At 36.3% G+C, this 18,273-nt stretch overlaps 1 pseudogene; it reads right to left on the reverse strand.

The window, feature by feature from the left end:
* Positions 1-2,317: 2,317 nt before the first annotated feature.
* The window catches only part of LOC113109478 (uncharacterized protein DKFZp434B061-like), a 49,604-nt pseudogene continuing 33,648 nt past the window's right edge, over positions 2,318-18,273 (reverse strand).

Here is an 18,273-nt window from a genome sequence, read left to right on the forward strand (position 1 = left end):
TTTATTTGCTTCAGTATTTTAATGTAGTCTGTCCCGTTTTCCCTCGTATTGTTGCTGTCGTTGATGTGCTACATATGTCTCCTGCCTGCCTGCCTGCCTGCCTGCCTTATGTTTCCCTCTGTGTGGAATTATTAATGATTACTGATTTATATCTTCTTTGTCTTTGTCATGTGTGTTTGTAGACCATGTTTTGTGACAAAAGAATTCAGAAAGTTTACATTACATGTTGTGCTCCAATAAGTATGCAAGTAGTATGCACCACAGTTTTTGTTTGCTTGTTTCTTCATAATTCTGTTTGAATTTAGTTCATTCGGAATACAGAAGTTCAGAGATTGCATGCTTTCTCCTGTGCCAGAAATAGTATGAATTACACAAATATGCACTTCATATAGTATACACTTCAATTTGGTTTGCTTGTTCCTTCATAATTCAGGTTGAATTTAGTTCAGTTGGCATACGGAAGGTTGCATGTTTTATCCAATGCCAGAACTAATATGCATTATGCAAATATGCACTTCAGCTTGTATAAAAAATTACTTAAATTGTTTACAATAACTTGCACTCCAATAAATATACACTTCAACTAGTATGCACTACGAAAACTATCTGCTTCAAAAAGTGTCCACTTTCATAACAATGCTACATAAGTATGAAATTCATCCAGCATGTATGTCTTGAGTATGTGCTACAAGTATGCATTCAACAAGACTACTGTGATCTTGAACCAGTACTACAACATGCATGTGTTTCAACAAGTACATACTATAAAAGGTATGTACTAGAAGTATGAACTTCAGATAGTATGCACTATAAAAAGTATTTACTTCAAAAGTTTGCACAACACACGAAGTAGACAAGCCTCTTTCCCTGTGCTGGTCTTAAGATGAATGAGTCTGGATGGCCTATTTCCTGACAAAGGGGTGTTTCCTTCTCAAGGCAAAGTCTACATTTCAGTCTTGACTAAACATAGGCTACAACGTCCCCTAAACAGGACTGTCCCATTATTTACAAATGCAGAGGAGATTAATGACTCAGTAGAGGACATGGACAGGGAGGTAGTGCTGTTTACGAATGCCTGACAAGTACGCTCTCAGCTGTGTGTCGGTGCATCAGTGAAGGTCTGCCTTCAAACTGGAGCTACTGTCTAAAAATCATCATGACATTTGACAGGTCACTTCTGGCACTAGAGAAAGCATGCAACATCTGTATTTCGGTGCGCTAATTGTAGTGCACTCTGTTGGAATGAACCATGTTTAGAGCATACTTCTTGTAGTTCATGCATACTAAAAATGCTAGCTAACAGTATTTAATATCCATTATCCCGATGGGCATACTAAGTCCATACTGAAGTTGTGCATACTTATAAGAAAGCAACAAAGAATTTCAAACTATTTGAAGTCCATTCTTATAGTCTACACTTCTTGTAGTTGAGTGCAACTTGTTGTAATGTAAACTTTCTGAAGTCTATACAGTGTTTACTAGCCAAAATACATATCTGTATAATGCATGCTATTGAAGACTTGTAGTAGTGTACACCTCTAGTAGTGTATACTTGTTTAAACACATGCTTGTAGTACTGGTTGAAGGTCACTCTAATTGCAGTGCATTCTGTTGGAATGAATCATGTTTAGAGCATACTTCTTGTAATGCATACTCACTAAAATGCATCCTAGCAGAATTGCATATGCATTATAGTACATTATTTTAGAAGCCCATACTAGCTTGATTTGATTTTGATGCATTATTTACACTGAAGCTTGCAGGTGGCTTTGCTAAGGGGCATGACATTTCCCGACAGTGACAACACACACTTGCCCAGCTAACAATCACAGCACATTTCATATTTCAGAAGGCAGGCATTCATTTGATATAGGAACTATTCAAGCCGTTCATGCCAGACTCGGGAAAGAGGTGTTGTAATAATGTTAAATATGTAAAAACAACCTTGTATGAGAGCCTGTTCTAATACACCCCAAAAACAAAATCAAGACTTCGTAAAAGAGCATAATAAGACCTCTTTAATATAAGGTTAGGCAACCACAAAATCAGTTGTCCTGACAGTTTAATCGAATGATTATAGTGCGAGTGCTCTAAAATCTTTAGTTTTTGCTGTTAAGTAAACAGACATATTTAGCAAAAACCTTAATAAATACAGCAGGCATTCTGTCTGATCAGGGCCTTATAGTGTACACCAGCTGAAGTACTGTACATATTTGTGTAATGCATACTAGCTGTAACAAATAATTCTAGTATAGCAAACTTCTTGAAACAAGCTTTTTGTAGTACTGGTTAAAGATCACATTGTATTCTAATGCAGTCAGTTTTGCTTAGGGGCATACTTCTTGCAGTTCATACTAGTTGAAGTGCATACTGGCTGGAAATATGGAGGTTTGGTCCACTTACCCACGGGGGAGCTTCGAGGAGGGGGCAGCAAGGAGCGACGGGTGGGTGCAGGGGTGTTGGGGGTTGAGGGGTGCTACGGCACGGTGCTCTGGATCCATCTCCAGGAGGTGACGTGGTGACACGGTGAAGCGGTGGCGGCTCATCACTTACACTGCTGGGACCTGAAAGTAACCCCAAAATAGCCAAACTTCATTACAAAAAAAAAAATACTTTTGAAAAATGCGCTTTGAAAAACTCTAAAAGTGGACTTTAATGTTCGTCAGTTTAATTGCATTTAATTCATTGCACATTACACAGTAGTCTAGACACTCCATGCTGCAGGTCATTGTCTAGTTCCCTGATTTAGTGAATGCGTAATCAGACTGCGCTCATCTTACTTGGTTTCTATCTGAGAACATTATTCATCATCTGTGGTGGATGAGAATTCATCCAACTGCTCATTAACCCCACAACTGAACCCAGACCAGCCGTTCATCCCACTCAGTCTTGATCAATAACCCCAGCCCAGCTCGATAAGACCAAACTCTGCAATAAAATGAGAACTGCTCGCCATGTAAAAGAAAAAAACCCCAAGACATAGTATCTATTCAATAAGCCATAACCGATTTCACAAATCACATAGGTACTTTTATAAAACGGGTCCTTTGAAAGACACTTTCCTCTCTACTTTAGCTTACTCTCAGACTGTAGCGCGACACCATTCTCAGGAGCCTGTATAGAACGCTGCTCTGCCGCTGTTATCACTCTGATTTATGAAGTGCTGGGAGAGGATTCCACGAACAGGAAAGAGCAGACAGATGCAGAAATGCTGACAGTACACTGTCATAAGTGCTTTTAAATACCATATTTTATAACTCCCATGTAACCTGAGAAGACATTTAGAGACAGCAGGCGACAACTGCCATTAATTCAAAGAGATTTTGTTAGCATGAAATACACTAACAGCTACACTGCGGTAAATGCAGTTTGAGGGTGATCTGATAAGGGTTAAGATCTGGGACGAAGTTTTGGCTGCAGAGATGGAGCTTCGGAAACAGTAGGAAGTGCTCTACAGCCCTCTAGCTCTCACAGCAGGAGATGTTGAGGTGCATTTGACTGGCTGCTGGGAAATAAACCTCACTGCTCATTGGTGGATTTTTTTCCAAATCTCTGTGAGAACCAGTTAACTGCCTGCATTGTGTGGAACTGGGTTAGTAGCACAGACTCAATCCTTAAGATTCTTTTCCAGTTTCATCAGCACTCTGGATTTACATAATCACCTAAATGATGGGAGCATCATACTTGTGTGGGTTGGATCACATTGCGCACCTAAAATATCTACAGTTAAAAGTCTGTAGAAAGCATCATGTTCTATATGCATCACTTTCATTAACAAGACATTAAATTTGGTTTTAAATTTAGATATACAAATTAATTAATTAATTAATTAATTAATTAATTAAAATAAATATGAATAAAACAAATATTTTAAACTTATTAAAATATATATCATATCTAATTGTTCATGCATTTTTCTTTTTTGCAAATGACCATAAACAGGTCTGTTAACTGCAAATCTGTTACAAAATGTAAAAAAAAGTATGTGATTTTGTATTTTTTTTTGAAATTATAATTAAAGAAATATTATATTTAAATTAAATAACAGCGCTTGCATACAAAAACAAATAAAAAAACTGAATAAAATTAATAAAACAATATAATTAATAAATAAGTTGCAAGATTTAGCCTAAAATAATAATTTATATTTCCTATAAATTGCAAATTAAAAATAAATAAATAACAAAATGATAAATTAAAGTAAAGTAAAATAAAACAAAATATCTCAATAACTTTGGTAACATGTCTGAATTTGATAAATGCAGTAAAATGGTAAAACAGTAAAAGAAAAGTTTTAATAAATGTAGAAATATATTCTCTGAATGTTTAAAATTCTGTCTGTGACATAAATAAGTGGCAGTGCATTGTAGTGAGACAGCATTACAGGATTTACATTCTGATTTACGATGCTAAGGGATTTAGCGTCTGTCTCTCTCTCTCTCTCTAGTTCACTAAACATTCCCATTGACACATGGAAAAGACTTTTTGCATACTGCACCCAACTATTATCTGCCGGTGTGCTTATATCATTATGCTTTCTAGTTTTGACTAATTTGTTTTCAATTGAAGGAAATCTCAAATTAATTTGATTTAAATGTTTGTTTAGTTAAGTGGAAATACAATAGTTTTTCTTTAAAAAGAAATACAAGCTTTCTAAAATAAAATAAAAAGCCACACATACACACACAGATTTAAGGCCCAGGAAATACAGTGAAGCAATTCACACATGCTGAATTTAAAATGCTGCTGACATTTGGATCATAATGAAGACAAATTATCGGCCAACATGAGTAATAAAAATATACAATTTAGTTGGAGCTGAATAATTTATCATACAATGCACTAGAAGAGAATGCAGAAATAATAGAAGACTAATTTAATGCAGTGCTGGTGTGGGAAAGAAATTAGCTTGTGAACCAAACAATCAGCACTTCTTCACTGGTCTTCTGCACAGTAGAGACATGCATAATACGACAGGACAAGATAGCAAAGAAAGTATTTTAGAAGAGATGGAGGAAAACATTATGTAAGTAAGGAGGAGGGGATAGGAATGTGCCCCACGTTGAGCGCCACTTTTAGAAAAATAAATGATAGGCTGGGGAGGAGATAAAAGAAGGGCTAGTTGGTTAAATCACCACTGACAAGTCCACTCGAGAGAAAAGGAGAGAGGGACAGAAATAGAAGTGAAAACAGAAAGCAAAGGGATGCAAGCAGAATGACAATATCTGGGAGGCAGGAGCTCACCTTAAGCATAAGGATTGGAATGGCTTATAAAATGATAGAGGAAATATTATGGGAGCAGATGTTATTCCAGCACAGAAGGTTATTTCCCATCTTGCAACATTTAGATGGCACAGAGAGAGAATCAGAATGAAAAATCAGGCCCGGCGAACACAGCAGTGACCATTAAGAGATGGCGCTTGCAATGCATTATTAAGCACAGAGCATCAGAGGTGCTCCTGAGGATGTTGGGAAGCAAACATTATGCAAATCCAACTCCCAGCCAAATGTCAGGATGGCTGCCACTTCAGTACTAAAACCACAAGGACCTGAGAAATACTGACTGAAAACAATAATAATAATAATAATAATATTTGGAATAGTGTGCACTAAAACATTTAGAAATTATGCAGTGTGGACTAGGTAGTGTACTATACCTACAGTACTAGCACAAAAAGTAGTGTGCAGTGGGACATTAGGTTGTGTGCACTGTATTATAATATGATGTACAAAGTATTATGTACTTAGACACTAGCATATTAAGTAGTGTGCTATACATACTGTAGCCCTGCACTAGTACAAAAGTAGTGTGCAGCAGGCCATTAGGTAGTGTGCACTAGGTAATTAAAAAAAAGAGTAAGAAATCACAAACTTACGAGCAGTGTGAACTAGATAGTATGATACAAAACTATTACATTAAATCACTAATTTTGTAGTAAGGTACTGAAGTTTTGAACAAAAAACTATACAAAACTCTAATAGAATAGTGTGCATTGCGTAGCATTTGTGAACAAGTAAAGTGTTCACAAACTTGTTTGCATTAAAAAAGTACCATTACAATACAGTGTGCACTGGATGATGCACTACAAGTAGTAGTACACTCTGTGGGGTGCACACAGGAAATGACATAATGTCCACTAATTATTGTAGAACACTGTGAATGCACAAAGTATTGTGCACTAAAACACAAGCATATTAGGTGTGTAGCACTAGGTAGCATAGTGTGCACTAGGTAGTATAATGTTCACAAACTTGTTAGCATTAAAAAGTACCATTATTATGTAGTGTGTATTTTATAGTGTACTACAGGTACTAGTAAACTGGGTAGTGTGAACAATAAATTACATAATGTGCATATAAAATACAGTGTGAATTCCCAAAGTATTGTGCACTAAAACACAAGCATATTGTGTAGTGTTCTCCATGTAATACAGTATTAATTCACAAAATGTATTAGTAGAATATAAGGACACTGTTTTGTGCACTAGGTAGTGTGTTCTATATAGTACAGTACAAGTACAAAATGTAGCATGAAATACAACGGGTAGTGTGCACAATACAGTATAGCATAATAAAGTACAAAATTACAAAGTGGCAATAAAACAATATCACTGGAAGTATGCACTAGATTTAGAGTAAAACTAGTACACAGAAATTTTCACAAAAATACAGGGACAATAGTATTCAACCTTTTTTCAGGCCAAAAAAAGTAAATCAAACCATAACTGGTTGACATTTTCATTTCCAATAATGGATCCAGCAAAGGTCACAAAAACTATTTAACTAGGCTGTGTGCACTATAACTTGGGTTTTTACTTTATTTATTTAAATATTTTACCCATGATAGACTCTGAGAAGATACTTTTTACACACCAGGCTGACCACAATACACATTACTGAAAGTTAATGTACTAAATTAAGAAATCAAGCCAAAATGGAAGTACTGGAGAAGATACAGCGCTAAACAGCCTGCAGCATTCTGAGAAACACACTCTTCTCTTGCTCTCTCTCTGGGAGGCTTAAGAGGGATAACGGAAACGGAAGCTAGCTGAAACAGAGAACTGGAGACGGCTTGGGATTTTGCAGAAGAAAAGCCTGGTCCGACTCCTCATCCAAAGAAAAAAAAAATCCCGTAAAAGCTTTCAGGGAAATAAATAAGTGAGGAAATCAGAACAACATTATCAGGCTCCTATGAGGTTAGCAAAGAGGAGCGAGAAGGTCAGTGCTAATGCTAAAATGCTAATGCAGGTAGGCATACAACCATTCAAAATCATCACTGTACCGTATTAATATTTAAGAGTAATACTTAGCAGCTAGTTCTAGGCCACATACATCAAAATCCAACCTATCTGAGCCTTACAAGGCACAGCTGCTTAATGTGAATGCAGGAGGAAACAGTATGGGTAAAAATAGAGAATATGTTCATTAGCATCTCTCTGCGCAGCAGGATCAACCAGGGCTCAGCGGTTTGGTGAGTGTGTGAGTCAGCAGTGCCCAGAGCACAGACTGCCCAATGTGAAATCTGACAGTCAGAGAGATGCAGAATTTAGAAGCACATTCACTAAACACACCACTGATACAAAGACGCTATAAACCTGTAGTGAAGCAGTGTATACTGTAGGCCTACTTCAGTGTGTGAGAATGTTCCTGAGAGTGTAAGTGTGCATGTTTGCTGTGGTGTGTTTGTGTGAGGAACCATCTGTTCTCAGCAGTGTGCATGAGTCAGAGATGGGCTGGAGCGATGGCATCTGTGCTCTCACACCTCCCCCTTCTTCACCTCTCCTCACTTCCTACTCTCACTTCTCTTCCATGTGTATCCTTTAAGACTACACTGTGCAGTGTGCACTAGATAGTGGGTACAAAGTGACAGGTAATTGTGTTTTAATTACATACTGTGTAGAATTAAATTATGAGCTGTGTATTACGCTTGTCCTAAATAATATGTGAGATAAGAAATAATGTACAGCACATTAAAATTGTGCTTAAAATAATTTACTTTTATAGTTTATAGTTTTTAAAGAATTGCTTGTTCTAATCTCTAACACTGATTAACTACCAGTGTTACTATTTTGAACTAAAACTAAAATTATTACAAAATCATTTTTACTTTCTGCAATCCAAATAAAGCTAAAATAAAACAAAATTAAAATAAAATATAAATATTAGATGAAAATTTAGCATTTGTAACTGATGAAAATAAAAAAGGAAATTAAATATTTAAAGTTATTTAGACATTTAATGAAAAACTAATACAAATGACAAAACAGCAAAATTACCCCAACTTGTAAATATACAAATAAATCAAGTTCAAAATATTATTAAATAATATAATTATACTAAAATAACAGTAATAGCATTTCATCAAGATACCATTATAGTTTTTATTAACATTGTGAATTAGTTTTCATTTTTATATTTTTCATTTCAATTTTGTTTTTATGTATTTATTATTTTCTTTTATTGAGCCAAATGAAACATAGATTAACAGCAACTTGACGTAATGAACTACACAACTACATTCATTTAAATTTTAGTTAAAGTTTGAGTTATTTTTATGTATTTCTTTTTTTTTATTAAATACCTGTACAGTTTTTTTCCCCTTCAGTTTTAGCCATTTAGTCAAACTAAATGAAAACGAGAAATGTTACCTTGGCAACTCCCTGAAATAATATAAGTTTAAGGTTTTATGATTATTTTTTATTCTCATTTTATTTTTATTTCAAGTAACAAAAAAGTTTTTTAGTTTTTTAGTTTAAGTAACTGTAATAACCCTGCATAGTATAAATACAAAAATTGAGATGGAGCCAATATTATGTAGTGTACAAATGGTAACATGCACTACAAAATGAGCAAAAGCACATAATTACTGTAATTCATAACTCATATTCTACCTCAAATCTGAAATACAAGGTACTGAGCTATTAGTTAATATATAATGTAGACCTATACTGCACAATAAATATACACAAAGCACAGTTTGTATTACAAAACTAGTGTAGCTCACCTGGCATGAGAAGTTCAGTGCGTATTATAAACCAATCCAAGCACACTACTGAAGGTAGCACTATTCATTCCACTATAAACACAGGTATATTCACTACAATACTGATATTGTACCACTCATTTTCTCCTATCTATTTTTTGTCATCACCTGTGTAAGTGGTGCAAGTTCCCAAGTGCAGAACACAATGCTGATCTCAGACAATATTCACACGTGCTCTCCTCAGAGATTGTTCTCTGAATAAAACCAGTCCAGGTGTTAGCTAGATGTTTCGTAACTCACCTTGAGTACACAGGCACTATAAGAGGTATAAGAGGGATCTATGGCACATAAGAACAGACCCCGAACCCTTTCAATGGAAACCAGGGTCTACAAGACCATTATCATTACAGAAAGACCCTTTAGATGTTTAGACACATCTAAGAAGGATGACATTAAACCAATAAAGGCAGAATCACCTTAACTGAAGGTCATTGTCTTTGCGTTATAGGCATGTATGTACTGTATATATATCTCCTCGGCTTGTTCTTTACTTTGCTGTTGCTGGAAAGGTCACATCTGAGATGTTTCAACTTGTTAGTGTGCCTCAAGTTAAAAGTGTTATCGCACACTGTATTTTTTATTTTTTTTACAAGCAACTCAACTAGAACAACTTCAAACTTGTGACTTGACTCTTGATGATTTTACTTGAGGAGATCAGAAATATCCCAGAGACCAGAGGATAAGTCATGTTCAAGGAGCGACTGTCACTGAAGAATCCCCCTTCAGAGAATGAACCCAGACTCCGGCGAACAAGAAAAAGAAAGAATTAAGAGTTTTGGGCAAAATCCCGACAGGCTGTGGCAAGAGATGGCATCCATCAATCCTGCATGCAAGCTGGGATCTCACACCAACAAACTGACAGTTAGCAATCTCTAAAGATGAATTACACACAGACAGATAAAAAAGGGATAAAAATGAGGACATGTTGCTCTAGCCAGAGATAAGGGTAGCTACATGGTGTGATATTTGAAATTGCTGAAAACTGCATCTTTTATTGCACTCTCTCTGAGAGTGAAGGTGGAACTGTGATCTCTCTATATAAAGAAACTCTGTCTGGGTCTTCGTTAAGGTCAGACGATGCTGGGTCTCTCAGAAGCTCACAGTCAGAAGCCAACAGCTTCAAACAGAGTGTTGCCTTTCAGAGCAGTGGCTAATATAAGCTTGCTATTAGCCATTCACTCCCTACTGGTACAAAGAGGACAAAGTCAGACAGAGACAGAGACAGAGACAGACAAGAAGAGATGAATGCGGATAATTATCAATAAATTGTTGTTTTATTTGGTTTCATAGCAAAGTCCATTCACAACTGGCTGTAAAAAGCAACGGCTGTTAGATATAATTTTTCAGGAATATATATATTTTTTTTTCTAACAAATCCTAAGACTTTCTTTTTTCTGTGGAATGCAATAGGATGTGCAGCTCTTTTCCATTCGATGAAAGTGAATGGGAACTGATGCTGTCGATCATGCTATATTCCAAGTTTTCTAAAGCTTTACAATAGCTTTACATGAGAACGTGTAACAAAGAAAATGTATAATTTAATGTATTTAAATAAAATCTACTGTCCTCCACACTGTAACCAAAACTATAACAAATTATTTTTGGTAGTTGAAATAAAGTTGAAATAAAATATTAATAGCAATTATAAAAAATATGTATATTTTTAATAGATCCAAAAATAAAAACCTAAAAACTAAAATCACTAAAACTGAGAAAAAAAATTAAAGCTAAATGTATATTTTTTTTAAAAATGACAGTAACATAATGACTAAACCTTTAAATAAAATTAAAATAAAAATTTATAAAAATATTAATATTATTTTTACTGTAGCTGTCAGAGTGCACTTTCCAAGTAAATTCAGCATCTGCTTCATATTCGCAATCTCAACTATATTTTTGTTTTCAAAGACTTAAAAAATCTTTATTTTGATTTATCACATCCACCCAAATGCCAGGGACATTTATATTTCACTGCTTACAGTCATTGTTCTACAGTAAAGCCAATGAAACCAGTTAAAGTTTAGCAAATTATATTCTTTTGTTTTATGCCAGCAGTAATTATGAATGAAACATCACATCACAATTGTCTATAAAAGTGAGGAATAAAAGTGAATTGCACTTTTTGAGTCTTCAGATATTTAATTATTATTGCACAGAAAGGATATTGCACTATTAAATTCCTCGGGTTGCTAGCGACCCTATAAAGACCTGAGGTATGCATACAAGGGTTAAATGACTAGAAAAACAGAATTGATTTTTTTGCCTCAACTATCCCTTTAAGAGTTTCCTCCGATATTTTAGACAAAATCAAGCCATGACATGAGACTAACAAAGGTCATGTGACAGATCTCATCTCCTAAAGCATAACCAATTACTGTGCTGGCTCTACACGAAGATGAAAATGAGAGCCAAATACTGGCTTGCCGCTCTACCTATCCAACAATAGCTTAATAAGTCCAGTAGCATTTGCCGCCATCATTCACACTCTCCAATTCAGCCAATTACAAGTGGACTAGCCTCAATCAATCAGACCTGAGAAATCGATAAATGTCTGTGACGTCCAGTCCCGCAGGGAGGTTTCTGCTATCTACAGGAATACTAGGTCAATATGTCAAACTGATTCAACACTGAGCCTGAGGCATTACACCGGTAACATATACACATGTCCTGCAATTGCCCTTGTTTACCTAAGCGGACAGGTGGTCACCACACAGGGGGAAAAGGCTCTTCATAAAATTCATACACTTGTGCCATAATACTCCTCAGTACTATTTACACACCCAAAGATCATTAATGTCTGCTAATAATAGTCATTTCTTAGTCACAGCTAAAGGCTAATCATTTTATCTAGTGTTTTGACTGCCAGACAGTCAATATGCATCGAAACACCATCAAATCTGCAATCAGCCCTGTAGCACATTCAACACTTCAGAGAGAGAGAGAGAGAGAGAGAGAGAGAGAGAGAAACATTCATTTGCACCTCTGACTTACATATTAAATAGTGTGGAAGGATTGTGAAAATACGAAGGCTATTAATAGATTTGTTACATACAGGCATTGCATGCACAGCTGTACTGAATATTATTCACACTGAGTGAATTACAGCCCTAATTTCAAAGAAGAATAATGAGCTTCGCAACGGAAATTTCAGTAATGACATGACTATGGTGTGATAAATGATGTAAGAAATTTTGTAGATACAAAACAGTGTTTGGAACGACCCCAATTATATCTGCAGTGACCCCAAAATTTTGACACTTTAGTAATGTCTGCATGCTAGGCTTTAGATAACAACATTCTAAATTCAGTGGTACAGTATATTCTTCAGTGTTATTATTGTTAACTAAAATTAAAATTGAATCTATTAAAAAAGTTTTTCAGAAATAAAGCTGAAATACATATTAGAAGAAAAACTTAAAAATGTAAACTAAAATAAATACGTTTAAGTACTTAAGTAAATTAAAACTGAATTAAAAATAACATAAAAATCGAAATATAAAAATATATATATAAAATGATAAAATCACTTCATGAAAAAGATTAAAACATTAAAACACTAAGAAAACTTAAATTAACAGACACTGATATTGTTGTCTTGGCAGAAATAAATATGTTAAAGTACTAAAATGACCTCAACTGAAACTGAAATAAAAAATAAATCAAAGATAAATACAAAATATACATACTAAAATACTAAGAAAAAAAAATACTTAACACAAACACACTATGTGTGTGTGTGTGTGTGTGTGTGTGTGTGCGTGTGTGTGTGTGTGTGTGTGTATATAGTAGCACGGTTCAACTTTTTCACGGTTCTGTTTGTTTCACGGTTTGGGTATAGTTCGGTATATGTTTATGGAAAAACTATACTTTCTAATAAAAAAAATCTTCTCAATGAACGTGCGAGCTCGCGTCCTTTGGCTCTTAAATGTTTAAACTGGCAAAGCTTAAATGAGTTTAGTTTAAATATTAACGTGTGCTGTTCAGATCTCTTCTGTGGGCGAGCGCTATCAGCACCTGGGTGATGACGGAATAAATGACTGCTCATATTCCAGAATACGGCATTCGCGTTGAACAAAAGTGAACGATTCGTCCAGGGTTGTGTTTTTTTTTCTCTCATCGCTGTTGTTGTAATGTCTGGGAAGCCAGAATTTGCATCCATCAACAGAAACATATATTAGCTGAACCATGTTTGTTTTAGGCCTACATGTTATTTAGAGCCAACCATATTACAGATGCTTTGTCAGATTTAAGTTGAACCGCGGTCCCAGCGCGTGCCGAACGGTGTGTGGTGAACTGTGTTTTTTTCAGAGAACCATGCCACCCCTTATATTTAGTGAAATAATTAACTAATACTTTAATAATATTAAAACATATTAAAATAATAGTTATGCAGGCCATTTTGGTTTCACTTTATTTTAAGGTGTCCTTAATACAGTGTAAATTTACAATTCATTACTAAGTAATATTATTTAACATGTACTTATTATAGGGTTAGGATTTGTTTGTATTTATGCATAATATACTATTATTATTGTTATTACTATAGTAAGTAAATGCATATGTAATAAGGACACTGTAAAAAGTGTTACCAACATTTTATCTGATGTTTTGTCCTGTCCTTCTTTATAATTCATGTTTACAAAAATATATACAAAATAGCCATTGGGGACGCTGCAGCACAGAACACGGCAAACCGACTCCTTCCTTCTTATTTTCTCTTAGCATTTCTTTCATGCATCTGTTTGCTTCTTACATACAGGAATGTGAACGATGAGGGATTCCACTTCCCATGTGAGTTCAGGATAAAAAGACTTTACTTGATGACATAACTTATCCAGTGACGCATTTAACTCCGGATGCCTGAAACTGCAGCTACGTCAACTGTTACCAGGAGAAGACTGGCCAACATCACTTATGTAGGTCGCATTAAAAACACATGCGGCACACGCAGATGCCAATTTTCAAAGACAGCCCTCTCTTAGAGCAGCCTAGAATCTACTTCAGCAGAACTGAGCAGCTCTGATCATACTGAGGAAGATTCGTGTTGACTCACGGAGCTAGTTATGAAAGAAGCCCACTCGGATCAAATGCAAAGTTTCTTTTGTGACCCAAAGCAAAGGCCAAATAAGAAAAGAGGAAAATAAAAAAACAAATACTTCTTCATGTTTTTCATATATCGTGCTGAATATCCCATGATTCCATGTTGGAGCAAGAAGTTATGAGCAAAATATATTAACAAAAGGAGACCTGGATGCTGCTTGTAGGCGGAGTTAATAAAATGATGCAAATGCATTATAATTAACTCTAAAAGAAGAGCATTACCCTTTTATGTAAACTGTACTTCAGGGATCTCGCACTTAGCTACACGTACTTTAGACATAGTGTGTACAGATGTTCAGTGGTGCAAAATTGCTTCTATTTTCAATACATTAAAACATTTTAGGACAACAATTAGAGTGGAAAATATGAATATGATAATGTCTTTTGTTTAAAGACCCAGTAAGATGAAAATTCTAAGCTTCCTATCACTGTTTATAAGTCCTGTACAATAGGTTTAAATCCATCCAAGGTTAAAAAACATTGTCAATTTGTCAAAATATCATTTTAAAATTACCTAAATTCTCTGAGTTCCCCAAACGGTTCGCGCAAAGCTGTTCAAAAGATTCGGTAGCATACTGTGCTGATTGGTCAACTAACATAGTCAGTTTTGATTGGTTGTTCCGCACACAACTTCATGGTAAACAATGCGTTAGCATCTTTTTGGGGTGAATTATGTCTTATTCCTCTCATCGTGAAGCAAACAGTAAAATAAACAACTTGAACAGTCTCACTGCTCTTTCTTCTGAAGAGTTTGAATCTGAATAGTGCGTTCAGCGCAGGGGCATGGTCACATTAGATATAATGAAGGGAGACGTGAAAAACGGACATTGCGTTGTTTTCATATGGATTACTTTATCACATAATATCTGTTAGCAGCACTTGTTACACTTCATTTTAATGACGTGTTTGTAAATGAAGATCAGCGCAGAGAAAGGCTGCAGACAGCACACATACTGATAAGACGCTCGGGAGAAAACAAACACATAACTTCATAATCATATTTCGCGTTGTGAATTGGAGATGCTTGTTGGTCTAAATAAAGTTGGTAATGAACCCTCTTTTATGGCCAAACGCTTTGAAAATCCCGCCTTGTACTCATCGAGATTAGAAAAGCAGTCATCAGTAAAATGTTGTGAACACAACAAAAGGGATTTGTTGTACTGCTCTGTTATTGTGGTAAAAATGAATTTTAGCCATTGGTTCATCTGATCTTCATTCTTTGGCAGTGAAAATAAAACAAACCTGCCTTTACAATTAAAAACACACTGTCTCCTCGACATGATGCTCTCACACCAACCAGAGCGTCTGTGTGTGTGTGTGGGGGGGGGGGGGGCAGGTCAGAGCTTCGTTTCTCCCAAGACGGTAGGCGGAGATTATTATGCAAAGTGTTCTAGTGAGGTACATAGAGATGGGCAAAAGATTTGAAATCTATAACGACTCGTTTCAGCGATTCAGAGTCGACTCCTTACTTTAGAAGCCAATAACTTTATAAATCGTGTACTTTTTGATTTAATTACCTTACACATTGTTTACACAGATGGACAGCTACATCATTAGCCCCTTTCACACTGCACGTCGGACCCGCAATATTTCCGGAACATTGCCGGGTCGCCTTCTGTGTGAAAGCAACCACGTCCCGGGATCGATTACCGAGTTGAACCCGGGTCGGGGACCTAGTAACATTGCGGGGTTCAACCTGGGACGAACGCTGTGTGAACAAAAGCCAGATCTAAATCCGTGTCGAAGTGATTTTACCGGCTGTTTTGAAGGAAGATCAACGTTCGCGATGAAAACATATGTGCAAACTGTAATGAAGCAGAGATCAGTTAGTTCCTCACTTTCCGCGCTGACGCCGAGATCGTTCACTTGCTTCAGTGAAAGTATAACGTGCCTAGCGTTGTCGACTCGTACATTACACGTCACGCGCTGATGTCACGTGTCATTACGGGATCTTCAAGGGTTGTGTGTGAAAGCACGCACATATCCTGGGTCATCACTGGCAGTGTGAAAGTGCAAAATCTAGCGACCAGGGAACAATTGCAGGAACACTTTACTCCTGTATTTGCCGGAATGGCAGTGTGAAAGGGACTATACACTGTAATACAGGTAATTCTTGATTTCCCATCTGTGTGGCAAAGATTAATTAAATTGTGAATGTTTTGTCTGTCACTTTTAATCATTGTTACAAGATTTCTATCTTGAATGTAGCTATGAAAATAATAAAAAAATAACAACTTTATTCAAAAATTCTTCTAATCCTAAGGACGAATGGTTGAATAAAGTCTTCTTTTTTTTTTTGCAAAAGTTTTTTTCGTAGCTTTGTCAAATTTGGGTTGAACCCCTAATGTCACATGGACCATTTTACTAATATCCTTGCTACATTTCTGCAACACATTGCTGTCTATGGAGGATCAGAAAGCTTATAGATTTCATAAAAATAGCTTAATTTGTGTTCTGAAGACGGACAAAAGTCTTACGGGTTTAGAACGTCATGACGGTGAGTAATTAATGACAGAATGTTAATTTTTGGTTGAACTATTCCTTTCCAACACAAATATTAAGCAGCACACTGTTTTCAACATGAATAATTATAAGAAATGTTTCTTGAGCAGCAAATCAGCATATTAGAATGATTTCTGAATGATTATTTGACACTGAAGACTGGAGTAATGCCTGCTGAAAATTCAGCTTTGCATCACAGGAATTGTTGAATATGTATATAAAAAAAAAAAAAAAAAAAAAATATATATATATATATATATATATATATATATATATATATATATATATATATATATATATATATATATATATATAACGTGTTTTTTTTTTATTTGGACACAGACTTTCAGACCCCACTGCACATTTAAGTCTTCAATTATTAATCTGAATGCATAGTATTTGTGCTTCAGTAACTTACGGTAGGCAGGTCGGCAGGGCTCACTCCGTGTGCTGTCAGTTGAGTGGTTACTGGACACAGAGGAGACACTAGAGCTCCGGACAAACCCAGAGGCGGCTAGACGAGCCGGCGGGAGGCGCGAGTAACCGGGAGGGCGCAGCCCAGACTGAGCTGGCTTCGGCAGGAGGGATTTAGCAGCTAACCCAGTGGCCACTGGCTTTCTCTGATCTGAGGTGAAAAAAACTATAATTAGCAACTCAAAAAACACCATTTGTAAAATCGAACTTTGGAAAATAAAAGTCACATACTGCTTTTCTAGTGTATGTCAATATGAAGGTCAGTTATGCATAACATATCCTTGTAATAATGCTGTGACAAAATGAGGCATACATGATCACATGACTGATTCAGCTGAGAAACAGATGGAACAAAAGAACAAAGAAAGTGAATGTTGTGTCCTGGAATGAACTATTTCTAAGCAGACTAGCCTAAAAGAGACTCACAGTAGGATATAAAGAGAGAGAAACTGTGGTGTTTTACGGTTGGCTGCTGTCTGCCTCCTCTGACCACAGCATGTCACGGCCATTCATCAACATCTATACCACTGTAGTATTCACATGGAGAAGAGTGATGGGTTGCACAAAAATATACATAAATATGCACATGCAAAGAGCTACCGCGGGGTGAATTTAGGAACCCACTTCAAGGCTTGCTTTGAACTCCCAGACTCCCCCAACCCAAGGTCATAATTTGGGGCAGGTGGAGGGAATGCTCCCCTCCTGCTCTTAGAGATAAAGCACCTTGACTTTATGTCCCTGTGATTGCAGCAAAGCGTAGCGCATACTAAATGACAATCTATGATTTCTCATTTCGTCTGTCGCATTCTCAGATGTTTATTAGACTGCAATGTCAGCAGTATGCTTCAGATACTCATTCCTCACAAATGAAAATGCACACATACACACTCAAGCAAATGCACACAACAAAGCACCCTCTCTCATCCATTCATCTCTAATCAAAGTTGCCCCGGCTCCATCGCTTCCCCCAGCGACCCCCCACCCCAACCCCAGGCCATCAAGGTTTTTAATGAAATTGCAGGCAGCTTCTCCATGTGAGGGTGATCATTAAAGATAAATGTGTTGCTGTTCTCACTCTCCCATTTTTTCCTCCATCATTCGTCTTTATTCCTTCCTGTTCCTACTACCCCATATTTCCAGACTTGCCCGGATCA

The sequence above is a fragment of the Carassius auratus genome, chromosome 10, assembly GCF_003368295.1.
Source record: "Carassius auratus strain Wakin chromosome 10, ASM336829v1, whole genome shotgun sequence".
Lineage (NCBI taxonomy): Eukaryota > Metazoa > Chordata > Actinopteri > Cypriniformes > Cyprinidae > Carassius > Carassius auratus.